Genomic DNA, 15,654 nt, shown 5'->3' on the forward strand with positions numbered 1-15,654 from the left:
CTCTGGCAGCCTGCTCCTTATAGGAGGAGTGTTCGGCGCGGCCGGCATAAGGTCGGCGGCCGGTACATATAATAAAAAACATTTTAAATAAAACAATTTTGAAAGACTGAAGACCTCCAATCAATGTAATGACCAACTATGATTGCAGAGGACCAATGATGAAGAATGATGCCCACCTCCTGACAGAGAGATGATGGAGTCAATATGCAAATTGAACCATACATTTTTGGATGTGGCCAATGTGAGATTTTTTTCACTTTAACATGCATATTTGTTATAAGGGCTTTGTTTTTATTTTTCCCCAGTTAGTGGTAAGATGGAAGGGAGAAAAATTAAGGATTGTTAATTGAAAAAAGTGTCAGGATCCCCATGCCATGACCACCACCCCCTTTTTCTATCTCCTCTCTTTTTACTAATAGGAGACACCCTCTTTTTTGTTTTTTGTTTTTGTTTTTTTGGTGAAGCAATCGGGGTTAAGTGACTTGCCCAGAGTCACATAGCTAGTAAGTGTCTGAGACCAGATTTGAACTCAGATCCTCCTGACTCCAAAGCCAGAGCTCTATCCACTGTGCCACCTAACTACCCCTGAGACACCCTCTTTTCCAGAGCTAAGGCCCAGCAAGTAAGCTGTGCCCTGAGCTTGGCATAACAACAACTCTTTTCGCTCACACTCTGGATAAACTCTCTGGCAGTAAAATCCCATAATTGTTTCCACACCAGCCCCAGGTGGTCCCTGAGCTCAGACAAGCACCTACAGGAACCATGTTCCAGTCATAGAGCCCTGGTATGACTCAAACTTGTCTCATTGCTGCCGTTACCTCTCACTGACCCAGCTACAGCTCACTGCGTAGACACTCGTATCAAGGCTCAGCCTCACTGCAATATCAGAACAGACTCCGGCATGCAGGTGTAGTTTCCCTCCTCCAATAGAATAAAGAATGCTTTTTGCTTATAACCACTGTTAACTCTTTGGTTTTATTCTATTTTGTTTTGTTTTTCAGAGTTAACAGTTGTGTTATTACCTCGGTGAACTCCTTGGTATTTTTCAGAATTAACAGCAATTGCATAACTTCTGTGACTCTTTGGTCATTCGTTTTCAGGATTTAACAAAAGTAATAAAAGGGTTAAATGAGAGGAAGTTTTAAACTAGATAATTACTGAATTCTCTCCCAGTTCATCCTGGAAACAACTAGAGTTAGTGGGGAAAGTATTGAGTTTAAAATCAAGATACATAGACTTTAGACTTCAACTTTTCTGAGCATCAGTTTCTTGATCTATGAACTGCAAAACTGTGAGATGTTAGTCTGATGATCTTAAAATCCAACTTAGACATTCTATGACTCTTCTTCAGCCTCTGGCCCTGCTTATGAAAGCAGGCATGAAAGAGATGCCTAATAGATAGTTGTTGAATGCAATATCCGGCATATCCTCTTGGAATAAACTCAGAATCATCTCTCTGAACTCTGCTTGGGAGTATTAAGTTTAATTGTGGACACCAAATTATAGGAAGGATATGGACAGCTAGGTGGCATGATAGATAAAGCATTGGACTTGGAATCAGGAAGACATCTTCATGAGTTCAAATCCAGCTTCAGACACTTACTTGGCTGTGTGACCCTGGACAAGTCACTTAACTTTGTTTATCTCAGTTTCCTCATCTGTAAAATGAGCTAGAGAAGAAAATGGCAAACCACTCCGTATCTCTGCCAAGAAAACCCCCAAAAATGAGGTCACAAAGAATCATACATAGCTGAAACAACTGAACAACAACAACTTGGACAAGGTGGAGAGCATCCAGATAATGACCAAGATAGAGAGATGGTCGGAATCAGAGAAAATTTAAAGGGGGACACAATAATTATCTTCAAGTATTTGGAGGAATCAGAGAAATTTTAAAAGAGGACACAACGACTATCTTCAAGTATTTGGAGGGCTGTCACATGGAAGGGAAGTTAGATTTGCTCTGCTTGACCCTATAGAGAAGAAGTAGGAGCAATGGGTAGGCTGTTTTAGGAAGTAGTGGACTTCAAGCAAAGTGGAGGTCAAGTCAGCATGCATTTATTAAGCACTTACTATGTACCAGACACTCTGCTGAGAAAAAGGGGTACAAAGAAAGGAAAAAAAAAACAGTCACTGCCTTTGAGGAGCTCACATTCTAGTGGGGGAGACAACATGCGAATGATTATATACAAACAAGATACATAGAGGGTATATTGGAGATAACCTCAAAGGAAAGAAGATAGCAGTATAGGGGTAAGCAGGAAAGACAGAAGGTAGAAGTTGAGGTGGCAAAGAGGATAGAGTAGATACAGTGCCAAACCTAAAGTCAGGAATATTTATCTTACTGGGTTCAAATCTGGCCTCAGACATTTACTAGCTGTGTGACCCTGGACAAGCCACTTAACCCTGTTTGCCCCAGTTTTCTCAGCTGTAAAACTAGCTGGAGAGGGAAATGGCAAACCACTCCAGTATCTTTGCCAAGAAAATCTCAAATAGGGTCACCAAGAGGCAGATGTGACTGAAAATGACTGAACAATGACAGGAAGGAGTTGATCTAAGTTTTGAAGGAAGCCAGGGAATCCTGCTGTTGGAGACCAGGAGGAAGAATGTTCCCATTATGGGGATCAGCCATCAAAAGGTATGAAGTTGGAGAGAGAACACTCTGATCAAAGAATAGCAAGGAGACCAGCGTGGCTGGATAACAGAGTTCAGAAAGGAGAGTAAAGACAAACCATCTATTGGATATGTTGTAGAGAAGATTGTTTTTCAGTTTATGGACTAGACTAGAGCTTAGATTTAGAAATGGAAGGGACCTTAGCAGTAATCAAATGCACATCTCTCATTTTTCAAATGAGGAAACAGAAGCCCCAAGAGATGAAATGTCCAAGGTCACACAGACAGTAACTGAACAAGCCAGTACTCAAGAGCACCCTACAGGCTCTGACTAGAAATCCAACACTCCTTTCACTCTACTATGTACCTAAGATTCCAAGAGGCTCTCTGGCTTTTGAGGCTCCTTTCAACTCATATTCTTTCAGAATAGGGGATAATTGTATCAATTACAAAATAATTTATTCCTTTTGACGTCCCTTTACTAAAAGATCCCTAGCAGTGTTCCTATACATTTTGAACTGGTGCATGTAATCATTGTTTAACAGAGTGTTAACTTCTGGACTGAGAGGCTAGGGGTGTGAAAATACTCACCTCTATAACTCTAACATTAGAGACACTGCCTGTGTGACCTTTCTTCTTTAGCCAGTATATTAACATTACTACTACTACTACTACTACTACCACCACCACCACCACTACAATTAATAATAATAATAATAACAGGGGGCAGCTAGGTGGCACAGTACATAGCGCTCCAGCGTTGGAGTCAGGAGGACCTGAGTTCAATTCCGGCCTTGGACCAAACACTTGACACTTACTAGCTGTGTGACCCTGGGCAAGTCACTTAACCCCAATTGCCTAAAAACAAAAAAATAAAAATGATAATAACAATAATAACATTGATTTAGAGCTTTAAAGTTTCCAAAGTACACTCCATATATTATCTCATTTGATCTTCACAATAAGCCTCTGAGGTAGATGCTATTATTTTCTACTGAAAATGCAAGCCCAACCACCATTTTGGGATACTTTCTTAAGCAGAAGAAACTTTTGCATTAAGTGTGGTCTATTGCAATCCTTTTTGCTTTCAAGTTGAGTTAATAGTTTTCTTTGAAGCAGAGCTGCTCATGGTGGCTTAAATCTGCTAAAAAATCAACAGATTATTTCTCTTTCTCCTAACTTCTACAAAAGGTTTCTACTTCTTCCTCCTCACCCCTCACCCCACCATGCCTACTCAAAGATAAGAGTAGCTTCTATCAGGGTCATTCTGGGATATTTATTGGTATTCAAGCAGAATAATCCATCCTGAGACCTTTCAATGTCACTAACTCTATATCATTTTTACTTTACTTATAAGAACCAGCTCATCATAAGACTCCTCCTCGACAATAGGTGTTGACATGTTCTTGAATATGTGCCAAGGTAAAGTTTTTGTCAGTCAATCAATAAACATTTATTAGGGACCTACTATGTTCCAGGCACTGTGCTAAGTGCTGATAATACAAAAAGAAGCAAAAAGACAGTCCTTGTCTTCAAGAACCTCACAATCAAATGGAGGAGCCAACAATCAATCTATAAACATTCATTAAGCACCTATTATATGCCAGGAACTGTACTGAGCTCTGGGGATACAAAAAAGAGGGAAAAGACACTTCCTGATCTCAAGAAGCTTATAATCTGATGGGGGAGATGACATGCAAATAAATACATATGAAGCTATATGTAGGATAAATAGCAAATAATTAACAGAGAGAAGGCACTGGAATTAAGATGGATTAGAGAAGGCTTCTTGTAGAAGATGGGGTTTTAATTGGGACTTAAAGGAAGTGAGAAAAGGCAATTGGTAGAGATGAAAAAGTAGAACATTCCAGGTATGGGGGACAGCCAGAGAAAATGCCAGGAGCAGAGAAATGAAGTGTCTCATTCATAGAACAGCATGGATGCCATTGTCACTGGATTGAAGAGTAGGTAATAGGAGTAAAGTAGGAGAGGGTTATATTATGAAGGGCTTTGGAATCTAAACAGAGGATTTTGTATTTGATCCTGGAGGTGATAGGGAGTCACTGGAGTTTATCGAGTAGGAGGGAGGTCAGGGACTGAATGGAGGATGGAGTGGTGAAAGAGGAGGCAGCCAGACCCATTAACAGGCTATTGCAGTAACTGAGGTCTAGGTGAGGAGGGCCTGTACCAGAGTGGTAGCAGTATCAGAAGAAAGAAGGGGGCTTATTCAAGAGATATTGCAAAGGTGAAATCAACAGACCTTGGTGACAGATTGGGTATTGGGGGTGAGAGGTAGTGAGGAGTTGAGGATAACACCTAGGTTATGAACCTGAGGGATGAGGAGGATGGTGTTGCCCTCTACAGCAATAGGGAAAGAGGGAGACTAGAGTGGGGAGATTTGGCGAAGGTTTAGAGGGAAAGATCATGAGTGCAAAAAAAGACTATCCATGAGTTAGGCTCATTTGCTCTAACAGTGAACAATTCTACATGTTCAAGAACATCTTAAGAGGGTGGAGGATCTTAGGACTAACATGGAGGGGGGGCTTTTTAACTGTAAAAGCAGGAATAATCTGCTATTGATTCACTGTTCCTGAAGAGTTATCCTCTGACCAACACTTACAGAGATACTGGTACTTGTATTGGTATCAAGAAAGCTGAGAGAGGATCAGGAGAGAGAAGCCTGGAGAATCATGGCCTCGGTTGTAAATACTCAAAGGGGCCTTGACAGCTTTCACACTCCCTACATTCACTATTTACCTAAGATCTGGCTAAATGCAATTCATCCCCTATAATAATGCATTTCCTTCAATAAATCCTACTTGAACATATATGAGCTGTGCATTGAATTTTGCTTCCATTTTTTGGTGGCAAGAGTAATATTTACTACATCACCATTTAGATTACTACATCATTCATTTAGAAAGCATATGCTGCTAAATGTTGGGGAATGAGTGGGAGAGCTTGATCACTTCTACAACCCTGGAAATAGCCCAGTGAATCTAGGACACCATGAAAGATCCATCAGAAATGAAGAGAAAGACTGAGAGCAGTGACAAATAAGGAGATTTCAGAGAAACATGGGAGGATCTGTATACGGTAATTTGGAACACAGTCATCAATAGAAAGTCTTTAACCTGCAGCAGACAAAGTAGAAGAGGGAAACATAGAAAAGCAGTACAGATTACAGACCAACTGAATGTATAGAAGACATAAAAATTAAGGTACAATTGTGCCTACAGAAGGGAATAACCTGCCCCCAGAAAGTCCTGCTTATGTCAACTGTGGCAATTAGGGGTGAAGGAGAGCCCCAGGTCGAAAGTGATATGTATTGTTAATCACAATCACTATATTAAGTGGTTTTGCTTAACAGTTTTTGTGGAAATGTACTTTGTAGATGGTTTGTTTAGAAGTGTATTGTGCTGTGTTGAAACAAAATGTATCCAAAGAAATTTCTAAAAGAGATTAAGAAAAAGTAAGTGTCTCTGAGCTAAGAAGGTAAGTTACTGGATACTTATGACCCAATTTCAAAGAAATACTACTTATATATAGTTTTAAGAAATTACTCTTCCATCCATTGACTGCTCTCCCCTCTAAATTCCTAAAACATTTATGACTCTGAATTAGTTATTTGGGCCCCCCTCATCATTTACTGTTTCAAGTTTTTTTAGTTTTATCTTCCCCCTTTACAATTAATAACTGTGATGTTATGTGGTTGAAAAATTATATAATACAATCTTAGAAGTATAAAAACGATTCATCCAAAGGGCAATAGAAAGACATGGTAGGCATAAGTAAGCTAAAGTCCCACATCTCTAATTTTTTTCCATGTGGAAATTTGCCACCACTTGTTAACAGGATTTTATTGAGCAATTCCCTAACCTAAGAATGACAAAACAGCAGGCCAGAGACAAAGTGTCAGTAATCAGGTAGCTGTTTAATTAGTTTTATTATGAGGAACCGATTTGCAAAAATGGAATTCTCCTGATCAGAATTCCACCTTGGTGAAGTGAAAACAGAAGTTATATACATAAATCACAAGTGAGAAGGGAGGGAAGGAAAGGTAGATTACAAACAATGTTTCCAGGAACCGAGTGGTTTCCCACAATAAACCCACAAGTGGAAGACAATACAACAATTCTGGAGTACTGTGGGAGCAGTATTGCTCAAGTACTTGGGGGTTCTTACTTGGTGGATCAACAGGACCAGAATTCTGTGACAGGGAACAGGTTCTACAGTCTTTGACTAGCTTCATTTCAGGTACAAAGGCAGAAGGATGCCAGTGATTGTGAGAGTTGTCAAAGGTTTGAGTTATCATTTCAAGCTGCATTGTAAGTCTGACTCACAAAAGAGGCAATTCTGAAAAATCTAATCTATTAGTTTATTCATTACACATATCATATCAATTATTATAAAAATAATAATTCCCTTCACACACCTCAAACACAACAAACTTCAAACTGAAATCATTTTCCCCCCTAAACCTTCCCCTCCTTCCAAATTCATTTGTGTTCATAATACCAGCATCTTCCCACTCACCTATGTTCAAAATTGTAAAGTCATCTGTCACTTGTCCCTTTCCTTCACTCCTCACATCCAATGAATTGCCAAGTCCTCTCAGTTGTACTCCCACATCTCTTACATCTATAGCTGTCATCCTAGTTCTGGCTTTTTGTCACCTCTCACCCAATTTTACTATTATTTATTAAAAACTTGATCTACTTGCTTCCATTCTGTCCCTTTTCTAAATCCATCTTCCACAGACATCAGAAATAACCTTCCTAACCATGTCATTGGTCTGCTCAAAAAAAATTTAGTGGCTTCCTATTATCTTTAGGATAAAAGACATTCAAGGTCATCCATGATCTGGCTGCTCCATCCTATCTTTCCAGCTTTATTTCATATTACCCACTTTTATACACTCTCTGCAGTAGCCAAACTGGACAACTAGCCATTCCCCAAATATAACATACTGTCTCTTACCTCTGAATAATCCTTTTGTCTATACCTCCTCATTTCCGCCTTTCATAATCTCTCTCTTCAGGGCTCAATGTAGGCATTACCTCCTTCATGAAGCTTTCTCTGATTTCTCCCATATTTCCCTTCTCAAGTTTTTCTAGAGAATTTTCTAGAGAATTTTGCTTTCTATAGCCTACTTTATATATACTTATTTAAATACTTATCTGTGTATGTATAACATCTTCCTGGTAGAATGGATGTTCCCTAAATGATAAATGTTGGAACACTAATGCATTGTTACTAGAGTTGTAAACTGATCCAACCACTCTGGAGAGCAATTTGGAACTATGCCCAAAAGGCTATAAAACTGTGCATGCCCTTTGATCCAGCAATACCAGTACTAGGTCTGTATCCCAAAGAGATCATGAAAAGGAAAAAGGACCCACACGTACAAAAAATATTGATAGCAGCCCTCTTTGTGGTGGCAAAAAATTAGAAATTGAGGGGATGTCCATCAATTGGGGAATAGCTGAACAAGTTGTGGTATTTTAATGTAATGAAATGCTATTGTTCCATAAGAAATGATGAGCAGGTGGATTTCAGAAAAACCTAGAAAGACTTGCAAGAACTGATGCTGAGTGAAGTGAGCAGAACCAGGAGAATATTATACACAGTAACAGCAACATGGTGCAATGAGCAACTTTGATAGACTGACCTCTTCTCAGCAATGCAATGATTTTAGACAATTCCAAAAGACTCATGATGGAAAATGCTATCCACACCCAGAGAAAGAACCATGGAATCTGAATGCAGATTGAAGTATACTAGTTTCTCTTTTTTTTTTTTCAATTTTTTCTTTCTTGTGGTTTTTCCCTTTTGTTCTGATTCTTCTTTTATAATATGACTAATGTAGAAATATGTTCGATATGATTGTACATGTATAGCCTATATTAGATTGCAGGCCACCTTGGGGAAGAAGGGTGGGGAGGGAGGGGGAAAATTTAGAACTCAAAATCTTATAAAAATGAATGTTGAAAACTAAAAATAAACTAATTAATTTTTAAAAAATGGATGTTCCTTGATGTCAGGGTCTATCTTTTTATCTTCATATGCCTAATACCTTAAATAGTTGCCTAGGGTCAAACAAAACAAAACTGTGGACAACTAGGTGGCACAATGGATAAAACACTGGCCTTGGAGTCAGGAGGACCTGAATTCAAATCCAGCCTCAGACATTTAACAACTGTGAGACCCTGGGCAAGTCACTTAAGCTTAATTGCCTCCAAGGTGGGCGGAGGGGGGAAGCATTCCCTAGGGTCATATAGGCAGTATGTGTCCAAGGCAGGACTTGAACCCAAGTCTTGACTCATACTTTCCCAAAGTGGGCGAAACTACCTCCTGGGGGGGGTAGTGGAACAATCTGGTGAGGGTGGTAGTAGCCTTGAGTACAACTGAGGGGAGAGCGTTGAATAAAAATAAGGGAGCATGGAAGCATAAGGAAAGAAGAGAAGATGAGAAAATTTTGAAAAACCGTTGGTACATGTTTCATCTGTTGTGTAACAGAGTTAAAGTAGTAGTGATTACATTATTTTCCAAATAAATGCACAAAATGCAAGTTATAACCAATCAGTGGTCAAATTCGCCAACAGGTCTTAACAAGCAAATGTTGGCAGGTGAGCGTGTTGTGCATTGTCAGGAAGTCCAGCATGCATCAGCAGGAATATATGTGTGTAATGACTTCTTTACAATACAATACTACGTGGTTATGTGACATAATATTGTATCATCAAAATTTCAATGAAAAACCCCACAAATTTACAATAAATTATTAAATTTAAGATGCATCATTTTAAAAATACATATTTCATATATTTTTGAAATGATGCAAATTTCAAAAAAAAAATTAATGGGTTAAAGGAAGTGGATTTCCAATGGGGTACTGAGTAATTTCTTTCAAAGGGGGCAGTAGGCCAAATAAATTTGGAAACCTCTGTCTGGACTCCTAAGTCATCTCTCTACCTCTTCCTCTATGCATCTAAAGCAACTTTCTAAGACCATAAGCTACAGGGTAGTTGTTTATTTGAAGGGGGCAAGTGGCAGGCAAGATTTTTCACAGGGAATTCCTTGTGCCAATGAAATCATAGGTCTAGATTTAAAAAAAAAACAAAAAACAAAAAACATCCCAAGTAGCATATTACTCACAAGGACTTATATTGAGGCAGCTGGTTGATGTAAAGGATAGAACACTGGGCCTGGAGTCAGGAAGACCCGAGTTCAAATCCAGCATTGGATACTTACTAACTATTTGGCAAGTCATTTAACCTCTCTCTGCCTAAGTTTCCTCAACTGCAAAATGAGGAGAATAATAGCATCTACCTTATGGGGTTGTTGTGAGAATTAAATGAGGTAATAGTTGTAAAAAGTGCTTAGCATAGTGCCTGACACATAGTAGGTGCTTAATAAATGCTTAACCCCTCCCTCCCCTCCTTCTATACTGAGACCTGGAATTAAATACATAGTTGAAGACAAGTATGACCAGAAAATGAGCTTAGTGCAGTGCCTAGCTTAATAGTAAGTACTTAATAAATGCTTATCCCTTTCTCTGGGAGACAGATGTAGAAAGAATTCTATCAGCTGTGAATTCATCAAACTATTATGGAAAAACAATTTGGAATTAAGCTAAGAAAATGACTAAATATGCCCATACTCTCATACCTAGTGATCTCACTTCAAACCATCTACATAAAGGAGATCAGAGATAGAAATAAAGGTACCGTATAAACAAAAATGTTTAGAGTCATATTTTTTTGTAGAAGCAAAAAACTAGAAACAAAACAGCTGTCCATCAATTGAATTGCTTAAATAAATGGTTGTGTATGAATATAATGGAATATTAATGTACCATAGAAAGAGATAACCATGAAAAATACAGAGAAGCGTAAGATTTACATGCACTGATGCAAAGTGAAAAAAGCAGAAACAGGAAACTCATTGATGCAATGACTGCAACAATATAAATAGAAAGAACAAAACAAAACAAAGCAAAACTTGGTCTGATTTTAATGACTTGGTTTAGCCCTGAGCAAGATGGTAAGGGAAGAGGGCATGTGATTCCACCAACCATGGCTCTGTTAATGTAGACACAAAATGTAGACCTACATGATGAGGTTTTAAGGTGTTAACAGAGTCCTGTGATTCCTTCATGAGAGTGAATACTTCTCTGTTTGAGCCAAGAAGGGAACTAAGTTTGGCTGAGCAAACAAATCAGTCATGCCTTTGGGAAATTGAAATAACTAGTTTCTACATAGTGTTTCAGGGAGGGGTTCCCTGCATGGATTGATCAGCTGGGTTCCCATGGTCTCTCCACAGTTCTACTTTCTTCTCTGCTCCTAGTCTTAGCTGCTTCTTCCCTCAAGTGACTGATTCTGTCAGGAGTGTGTATCTCTGTTGCCAGATGGATACAGCATTTCCTACCGGCTGAGTAGTCCTGCTCCAAAGCAATGAGTGTGGAAGGTGATGAGAAACACTATCCCTTGCCTCAAAATTGATTTTCTTTCAGGTACCTCATTCTCCCAATACTTTTGGTTCCCAGCTTTGAACTGTTCCTACTCTGAACTGCTGAAATTTGCCCAGAATTTAACTATTTGAAGTCTCTCCCCACCCTCCATGGCTACTCCACCAGCTCCTTTCTTGACTCAATCAAAGGCTTGGAAGAAAAACATTTTACAAACTCTTCTCTCTTTAATTTTCATATTACTTTGTTAGTCTTTCCCCTTGCCTTGGCCCATCTTACTCTTCCTTGTATAATACTTTATGTATTACATTTTAAGTTTCTAATTGGCAAGGACTCTCATTTTTCATTTTTGTTCCCTCAACACTGAACACATAGCCTTTCATTTAGTGGACATTTAATAAATGTTTGTTATATTAAACTGAATCTACAAGGTGTTATATAAAGGTGTGCTATTATTATTGAAATTTCTCTATTACCTCAAACCCCAAATTGCTCAACCTGAAACTCAAATTACCAAGAAGATAATCCTTTTCATTAGATCTTTAGAACAAGGTAAAGTAACATAGAAAAGGAATAAAGAAGCTTTGATTAATTTGGTTTTTTTGTTGTGGTCATTTTTCAGTTGTGTCTGACCCCATTTGGCGTTTTCTTGGCAAAGATCCTAGAGCAGTTTGCCATTTCCTTCCAGATTGTAACTTCACAAAGCCTCTGGCCTGAAGGAGCTAGAATTTTAGCAGGTCCTGAGTAGTCATGAAGCCTCTAGACATGAATTTGGCGGGACAGTGCTACCTAGGAATTGAAATAAGTTTTGAGCCTATCAATGCCACCAACACCACCCATCCCAGATAAGTAGTATAGGGGAGAATGAGACCTGAGGCTTTGGGGGAAAATGTTTATATGTTTGTTCATGCTGTTTTCAAAGTAAATATCCCTTTGTAACTGATGTTAAGTGGTTAAATGGAACTGGGTACTTATCACTGGCATCTAACAATGGGCCAATGTAGTGGAGGAGACACCTCAACCTGCCATTAACCCTGAAACTCCAAGGGGAAGATGTAGCAGCCTCCTGGGAAATAGTGAGAACAGGGGCAGCTAGGTGGTCCAGTGGATAGAGCACTGGCCTTGGAGTCAGGAGGTCCTGAGTTCAAATCCAGCCTCAGACACTTTGACACTTAGTAGCTGTGTGACCCTGGGCAAGTCATTTAACCCCAATTGCCTCACCAAAAAAAAAAAAAGAAATAATAAGACCAGCGCATTCTCCCTACATTGGTATGAAACTATTGTACATTAGATCTCTATATTTAAAAAGCGTATTAAATTTCAGTTAAAATGCTATTCCAAATATAATATTTTGTTACTAAAGATAAAAGCTCTTTAAGAAAAATATTACGGGGGCAGCTAGGTGGTGCAGTGGATAGAATACTAGCCCTAGTGTCAGGAGGACCTGAGTTCAAATCCGGTCTCAGATCAAACACTTGACATTTACCAGCTGTGTGACCCTGGGCAAGTCACTTAACCCCAATTGCCCAAAACAAAAAAGAAAGAAAAATATTATGTAAGACAATTTTGATATCATACTGACCTGAGGCTTTAGAATCATATTGTTGTTGTTCATCCTTTGTTTTCTAAGAGGACCAAAGACATCAAGAGGGGTCATATCTCGACTTGCTCATGAATTGGATTTAAGTGAGGCAGAGCTGGGAAAATACATCAACCTCACACTCTCCTCCAGAGTCATTGGAGTCCAGTGGTAGACAAGAGTCAAGACAACTAGCAATGGCCCCTAGAGGCATACACCAGTCTAGGGAAGAACCTGAATCTAATTTACAAATTCAGACTGTTTTAGAAAGATATCCTCACCAAGTACAACAACCGTTTTTCTCTTCTTGTACATGCAATATAAAAACATATAGTTTTAGTACTTAAGGATAGTCCTTTTTTTCTTTAATAAAGGATATTTATTTTAATTACCTGGGTGAAAAAAGATATTTTTGCAATTAAATCTCAGGATAAGACCAAGGTTAGATTAAGTACTGATTGATAATACTTAAGGACTGTTGAACAAGAATTTTATGATGTATAAGATGTGGCACAGATAAATCCACCCAAGTTCTGCCTTAAAAAGGGAGGTGAGGCTGGGAAAAAGTACCTATCTAGGGAAAGATGGAGGCCCTTTGGCCAGGTAGGACAATGGTCTGAGATTCATTGAAAAACAGTTAAGGAGCCAGCATGGAAAGTCCTTGATCTTGGCCTCACAGGACACAGTCTAGAATGACCTTCGAACAAGGAATTTGGAAGGAGAAAAGAGAGGTCACCTTTTTTTCTTTTGCTTACTGTTGTTCCCCTACCCCCAGTCCCTCAGATCCTCAGGTGCTCTTCAGGTAGAGGGGGTGGGAGTAGCTCTAGGCCTGGACTGAACCTAGGCTGAAGTTTTGAAGCCACAGGCTAACCTAGCTGGGAGAGCAGATAAGGGAATAAACCCTCCCCACCCCATTCCTAGCTCTCTGACCCGCTAAGTCTTTTTAAAATTCATGTCCTTATCAATCCTCCAAATACCAACCATTCCAGCTTCCTGAAAATATCCTTGGCCTCCTTGTCAGCTGTCCAGACATCTACTGTCCCCAATGTTGAGGTAGCAGTGAGAGAAGGGCAGTGTAGTCTCACTCTAGAGACATAAGTATTAACTAGCAGAGCCCAGATTCAATTTCAGGTCTTTTGATGCCCAAATTTATTGATATGTTTTTTTTTTCACATCACCAAAATTTCTCCCAATATCATTCTCCTTCTTCCCTCCCAGAGAGCCATTCTTTCTCAAAATAATATTTTTCCAATATATTTTTATTTATTTTGTTGAATATTTCCCAATTACATGTAAAAAAAAATTTTAACCTTCATTTTTAAAACTTTTGAGGTCCAAATTCTCTTCCTTCCTCCTGTCTGTCCCCTCCTTGAGAAGGCAAGCAATATGATATTGATTATACATGTGAAGTCATGCAAAATATATATTTATTTCCATATTTCTGTTGCAAAAGAAAACAGACATATACACAAGAAAAATAAAGCTTAAAAAGTGCTTCAATCTGCACTCAGAGTTCATCAGTTCTCTCTCTGGATGTGGACAGCATTTTCATCAGGAGTCTTTGGAATTGTCTTGGATCATTGTCTTCATCAGAGTAGTTGTCTTTCACAGCTGATCATCATTACAATATTGCTGTTACTGTGTACCATCACCTCTGGGTTCTATTGACTTCATTCTGTATCAGTTCATATAAGTCTTCCTTGGTTTTTCTGAACCGTCTCTCTCATTTCTTATCACTATTTCTTACAGCACATTAGTATTCTGTAAGAATCATATACCACAACTTATTCAGTCATTCACCAATTAATGGGCATTTCCTCAATTTTTAATTCTTTGCCACCACAAAAAGAGTTGCTATAAATATTTTTGTACAACTAGGTCCTTTCTCATTTTCTTTTATCTCTTTGGGATATAGACCTATTAGCGGTATTGTTGGGTCAAAAAATATGTACAGTTTAGTTTGGTAGCCCTTTGGGCATAGTTCCAAATTGTTCTCCAGGATGTCTGGACTAGTCCACAGTTCCACCAATAGTACATGTCCCAATTTTTCCACATTTCCTCTAGCATTTGTAGTTTTCCTTTTCTGTTATGTTAGCCAATCTGATAGTATGAGGTGGTATCTCAGAGTTGTTTTGATTTCTATTTCTCTAATCAGTAGTGATTTAGAGAATTTTTTCATTGATAGCTCTGATTTCTTCTTCTAAAAAACTGCCTGTTCATATCCTTTGACTATTCATCAAGTGGGGAATGGCTCTTGTTTTTACAAATTTCACTCAGAACAAATGCTATTTTTAAAGAAATGAAGCAAAGAAAAAGAGGGAGAAGAGAAAAAATAAGCAAAACTGATCAATATATCAAAATGGCCTTAAAACATATGCAGTATTCCATACTCATGTACCTCCTAATTCTGCAAAGGAATGGAATAGGGGATGTCTTATCCTATTTCTTGTTTGAGACCATGATTGATTGTTCTTTGAAATTTTGCAAAACCCACTTTTGATTATTTTGTAGTAGTTCTTTCCATTTACCTTGTAGTCAATGCATATATTGCTTTCCTAGATCCACTGACTTCACTCTGCATCAGTTTGAAGTCTTACTATGCTTCTCTCTTTTCTTTTTTTTTCTTTTTTAATTAATTAATTTATTTTTAGTTTTCAACATTCACTTCCACAAGATTTTGAGTTCCAAATTTTCTCCCCATCTTATCACTCCCCCACCCCAAGATGGCATATATTCTGAATACCTCTTCTCCTAATCTGCCCTCCCTTCTATCTCCCTCCCCCTTCTCTTATCCCCTTCCCCTTTAGTTTTCTGTAGGGCAGGATAGATTTCTATACCCCATTTCCTATATATCTTATTTCCCAGTTGCATGTGAAAACAATTTTTTTTAACTTTTGTTTTTAAAACTTTGGGTTCCAAATTTTCTCCCTTCCTTCCTCCCCACCCACCCTCAATGAGAAGGCAATCAACTCAATACAGATTATACATGTGG

Source organism: Vombatus ursinus, unplaced genomic scaffold (assembly GCF_900497805.2).
Source record: "Vombatus ursinus unplaced genomic scaffold, bare-nosed wombat genome assembly UNPS02014867.1, whole genome shotgun sequence".
Taxonomy (NCBI): Eukaryota; Metazoa; Chordata; class Mammalia; order Diprotodontia; family Vombatidae; genus Vombatus; species Vombatus ursinus.